The 6,000-nt window shown below is 38.1% G+C and overlaps 1 long non-coding RNA gene across 1 annotated transcript; it reads right to left on the bottom strand.

The window, feature by feature from the left end:
• Positions 1–359: 359 nt before the first annotated feature.
• LOC140684448 (uncharacterized) lies at positions 360–4,377 on the bottom strand. Its single transcript, XR_012056722.1, has 2 exons — positions 4,064–4,377; positions 360–2,679 (listed from the first exon to the last, which is right to left on the bottom strand). It is a non-coding gene; the product is annotated as an uncharacterized lncRNA (long non-coding RNA).
• Positions 4,378–6,000: the final 1,623 nt, after the last annotated feature.

Here is a 6,000-nt window from a genome sequence, read left to right as displayed (position 1 = left end):
TGCACGGTCTATGCTGAAAAAAAAAGAGGGTGACCCTCCTAAAGAGCTTTAATACAGCTGTGCATCTTCAGAAAAAGGTAGTTAGAAGGTTTTTTTCCTGTAGTAGAAGAAAACATTGACTACTACTATTTTGTTTTACTTAAAGTGAAGGATTAGATCAATTTGGCAGCCATGCTAAGTATTTTCTGTGTGTTGTGGTAACAACTTAAAAAATTCAGGCTGTAAAATATCATTAAAACTGGGATTAATCAGGATTAACACACATTGGGGGGTGGGGAATGTATTATTAAGTCTCCTTGTCACCTGCACAGATTTCAGGGCTTTGTTTCACATGAAAATAAATACTTCATGGATTCCTGTGAGTTTCAATAAATACATTATTATTGATCCAATATAGACATCCTTTTTACAAAAAACAACATTGAAAATAAGTTTATATTTATCAAAGCAGTACATCCTTGGGTTATTTTGGGTTTGTTTTTAATTTGCTTGTCCCCTGACCCTCTTGCTTATTTCCTCTGGCAATAGCTATTCCTAGACTATAAATGTGCTTCGAACACAGAAGAATTCTGCTGTTAACTATGATTTCAGAAGTGTAAATCTATGATAATAAATAGCCCAAAGTCAAGAAATACTAGCTGTTAAGCTTTTTTTCTCATGGCCAGTAGTAATAGCAGTTTGGTATAATATATACAAACTAGAGGAATATTTTTTGGTAAATATTCTTTTTTGATTTTCCTGTTTCCTAGTGACACAGTTGGAAGCAGGAAACTCTTTCTGAGTTTTGAGCTGCAGTAGTCCAAAGGATATCCTTGTCTCTCTCCACCTCTATAAATAAAGTGGGAGAACTTTTACCCTGGCTCTAAAATCAGTATGTGTAGCTTTTAGGCTGTTTACAAGGAGAGTCAGATCTATTCATAACTAATTGATTTATTTGCAACTAATTAGAATTGAAGTGTTAAACATCAATGTTATTTTCTTAGGCTTCTGGCAAATATTAGGTCCCTCCCCAAACACACAGAATGAGAGTCTGGGCATCTAATTGTTTACTTTAGTTATATAATTCTAACTGCAATGGAAGCATCACAAGACTATCAGATTTTGATTTAAATGAGAAATCTTATTTTATAGTTGAACAATTTTTGAGCCTCTTTTTTTCCTCTTCCACTTGATAAAGTCTCCAGAATATATCATATTTAATGTCACTCAATATTTTTTTGATAGAATGAACTGAAATAGCATTTGCCTACCATGTTCAATAAAGCACAGTGAAGTATCTTTACAATACTCTAATTTTGGCTTAAGCTTTCAGGTTTGGGTTTTTTTTAAATTTTTTTCCCCCCTTCTCTCTCTCTTTTTTTTTTTTTTCCTGGTTTGTTATTGTTTTCCCCCGAGGTGTGCGTCTAGAAAATCTACTTAATCTCGCAACCCATATGCTACAAATGTGCACCAAAATTACTGGGAATGTGTGGTTTCAAGGAGGAGCAGTATCAGCTTGTGTGTAGCTGCTCGAATATCAGGTTCCCGACTCCTGCAGGAAAATGTTGGAATGGTCAGAACAGGAATCACAGGAATGAGAACAGGATGTAAAACTTACTGCAAAACCTCAAGAAGTTTAATCTCTTTGTCATCTTGAGGCTAAAGGTATTTTTTTCTCAATTGATAACAAATATGTCTGCAGTTATGAGCTAAGCAAATTCTCATGAAGACAAGATGCAGACTATATAGAAATGGCAGTAATTTCCATTAAGATGATTTTAGTAAAGTCTGCAGTAGATTTCCACTACCAAAAATCCATATCTGATTTGGATATCTATTTTTCTGAATGGCTATCCATATTTTATTTCTATTTTGGACACAATTCAGGAAACTCTTAGAATTTCTGTAATGCAGAAGACCAGGCTGTCACAACATCAGTGCAGTCCCTGATTACTAATAAGTGATTACTTGTTATGGTTTATTATCAATATAGGCAAGATTTAGTGGGTGAAAGCCTGGCTATGCAAGTTCAGTGGAAATACAGTCACTACTTTAAATTATAACATAACTTAGAAATATTTTATTTGCCTGGGTGATTTAAATACTCAGTAGTAATTTTGGGTTATGAATTGGGATTGTAAATTATGATGGTATAGTCAAGAGATAAAAGCAGAGCTTTACTCATCTGTGAACAAGGAATCAGGAGGCTGCACTGAGCCTCACTGGTTTTCTACCTGCACATGGTTCAGCACATCCATTCAGTGAATTTGAGACAGGGACTGTGTACAGTAGCATCAGCAGATGAAGATGCCTGATTTTTGCAGTTTCTTTGGAAAGCTTTTCTGTTACCCTAACATAGCAGCAGCTCCTAAGCACAGTGGAACTGAGGTTACCATGGGCTGAAAACTTCTGCAGTCTGATTTTCCGTCACTCTTCCCCTTGAGGTGTGACTGTCACTTTTCAGTCAGCCTCCATCAGCACAGTGTAACTGCTGTGCCTGCAGGGAATGAGGCACGAGGTGCAATGGCACCTGTTGAGATAGGATGGAGGAACACACCTTTGAATCACAGACCTCATTTAAGCCGTGGACTTTCAGTTCCCTTCCTCCAAGGAAGGTTGATTTTGCTTCTGTCATCAAGATACAGCTGGAGACAGAGGAGGGATCAGAAATTCCACTTGCAGCCGGTTGAATGAAGGGGTCTACAGAGAGAGCAGAAAAAGATCAAAGAAATAAATTAATATATTCACAAGGAATTTATGTCACAGACCAGTAATCATCCTAACCAAACAAAAAGTGGGCAAAGAAAGAACATGTGATCACCCTGTTTTTAACTGCTCCCTCCCTGTTTTCTACCTGTTTCCCAGACACATTAGAAACCACACAAAAACTTCCATTCCCTACTTCTTTGGACACCTCCACTGCCCCAGACAGACACATACACTCACTAATCATTGTTTTTTACCAAGGTCTGAGACTATTTTTATGCCCTCTTTGTCTGGGAAGAATAAGATTAATCTTTAAAGACAAGATGTATTTTAGTAGCCTCTTTTTATCAGAACTCTACTGATTCACCATCTGACAGGCTGTCCCTAAATATCCCAGTTGTATGTCTGTTTTTCCTTCACCTGGTACTTTTAACTATGGAGATATTTTATCTCATTATGACAATGAAAGGCAGAAGAAGGAAGAACTAAGAACCCTCACAGGAATGGAGGATGAGGGTTAGCTATATCCTTAGTCCTTTTTAAAGTTTTTTTTTTCCTTTCCCCCAAAGATGAGAGAGTTCTTTGGTGTCCTTTGTTTTTAGTTTCAGAGTATGTTCTGTTATGTGATTCTGCTCCTATCCTGCTTGGCAGAAACTGCACCCAACTGTTTGGGGTCCCTTGTGCCAGGCACACCTACTAAGAATGGCTTTGCCTAAGGAGATTTAATTTCAAACAAAGGCAAATAGAATAAAGAAAACCTGTGACACATAGTCCCTTTTCAAACTAGGAAACTGATTCAGCGAAATCAGTTCTTGGGTCAGTGTCTCTCAAACACTGGTCATTGGTGTTGGCTGAGAAAGTAGAACACTCCAGAAAAGAAGGTATATCAGGTATCAAAAAAAAGAACTTCTGGTATGTACACTTAGAATTGCTTATAATACTGCAGGAGGGTTAGAAGCACCTTTAATTAGTGTGGTTTTATCCTTTTCCCCCAGCATCTTGCCTAAGAGACATAGGCAATGCTGTTAAAGTGATAGACTTCATGCACTAAAATGCATGGTGCCAAGAAGGTTCCCTGAACGTGGCTTTCTACCCCCAAAACAGAAAAGATTCATCTGTGTTGGGGAGCACAAAAGCCAGCTGATCAGAAAGACTGGAAAAAGGTGTGGTTTAAATTTTCTGTGGTATTTTATCCCTATTTTACCCCGTTGCACTTGGTTTGTAATCAAATGCTTAAACCTGTGCAAAAAAACCCCAAACCAAAACAGACAAAAACACAAATGGCAAAAAGCAAACAAACTCAAAAAGCTTAAAGGTGTTAAAGCAATTAATTTTGGATGCAGAAGGCTTTTCATAGGCGTGTGGAAACAAAACCCACCTTTCACTGAACAGTCCAGCTGTTTGTTTACGTGGGAAATGAAGATGGCCTCTCGCATTGCCGCTGTGTTGCTGGGAAGAAAGAGCCAAGTTTGGCTGAGCTGAAGGCAGAGGAGCAATTTGGTTCTCATTTCTGCACCCTCAGCTGAAGGCAGAGCCTGGGAATGGGGAGATTTATCTTAAAGAGGGCTGGGAGATACACTTGCTTTGTTTCCAGACTGTTGAATATAAAACTGTTCTGAAAATATGTATACAACTTCCTTCTAGTCCTTTTTCTTGTTGCAGCAGAAGCAGCTATATCCCAAGCGAAAACAATGTTTCATCCTGTCAGATTTGGGTGGAAAGGGGAGGGGAGGATAAAACATGAAAACAATTAAAATGTTTATTTTTAATAGTGTCTGGCAGTAGTCAGAGGTTTTAAAACTATAAATAAACAAAGGTCACAGTTAAGGATGAGAAACATATGCCATACACATGTTTTTAGAATTTGATAGAGAAAATAGATAATGAATAGTATTATGTAGATGACTCTGCACCAGAGTCTCATAAAAACTGCCACTGCAATATAGAATCAGAAGAATGTAAAATTCAGGTGTCTGTTCCTTGAGTTACCTCTGTTCTGATGGATTTAATGTCATCTTCCCCCTTTCATGATTTGGGGAAAGGACTTGCTGTGCCTGGAGAAGATGTGTACCTGGTGGGGCCAGGACTTTGCACCATCCCGCAGCTGCTTTTAAAACAAGTGCAGGACCTAAAAATCCACTTTTGTGCAGAAAGTGGGAAGTTATGTTTGGTGACAAACAAATGCCGAGGCTCTGGCCGAGAGGACAAGCCCAAGTTCCTGGTATTTGGTAGAAGATGAGGGCAACTTGAGTACCAGCCCAGGGCAGGTGGCTAATCCAGCCATGGTGTGTGGTCAGCAGCCCTGCCCTGCTGCAGGACCGACGGCAGGAATACGGCTCCAATTATCAGAGCTATTTATGTGCACTTGCTTTTGGCAGTCCTGCTTTGGAATGCTGCTTGTAAAAGGTTTCATACTTTTCTCTTAAGCTTCTTAAAGGGCCATTATGCATTCACAAACATCCATATCCATCTGGTAAGGAACGTCTCCCAACTCAATTAACACTGATCATACGCACCAATCAATGCCATTCTGGAGTGTGATTCAGTATTTCAATTGTGCTTCCATATTCAGAGGGGAGGTTAGGAAAGACTGGGAAAACAGTACATATTACAAGAAAAGCATAAAGAATAATAGTTTTAAAAGAATTAAAAAAAGAATTCTTTTCACAATAGGCTTTTTGGACATTGGCATTTCTGAGTTTTAAGGAAGCAGCTACATTCTCTGCTTTTAGGCCTGATACCATAAGATTCAGAAGTAGGTGGGGCACTTTAAAAGGACTAATATTTTCTTGAATCATTTCAGCTACCCTTAACAGCAAGTAAGATTTGCAATACATATATTTTTATTTTGCATTCCTGTAATTCTACTGCTTTAACATGTTTATTGACATTGGCTGCTGCTGCTGTATATTGTACTTTAGTTACATAGCACTTCAATTTAGCACTGAAGGTTTTTCTTCAAGGCAGATGACATAAATGGGTATGATGTCTTAGAAAACATGATGGCCACTAAGCATGCATAGGATGTATAAAAGCAAAGTCCAGAATTACAGGCAAATCTAAAGACATTAGAAACTGAGGGAAGAAGGCATCTACCTGGCAGAAGAAAAGATCAGTTTCTAAAACACTTTTGAGGAAGATATGAGCTCTCCAAAGGATTTTTAATGAAACACTACATAATAATAAATGACACAACAATTTCAAGTGGTTTGAAGTGGGGAATGAAATTAAAGTGGAAAAAAGGGGATAGAAAATAATAGATACAACTTTCTGCTTGTAAGGCAACAGGGACAGAAATTTGTTTTTACAGAAGGA

Source organism: Taeniopygia guttata, chromosome 6, assembly GCF_048771995.1.
Source record: "Taeniopygia guttata chromosome 6, bTaeGut7.mat, whole genome shotgun sequence".
Classification (NCBI taxonomy): Eukaryota; Metazoa; Chordata; class Aves; order Passeriformes; family Estrildidae; genus Taeniopygia; species Taeniopygia guttata.
This window is presented reverse-complemented; position numbering and strand designations above follow the sequence as displayed.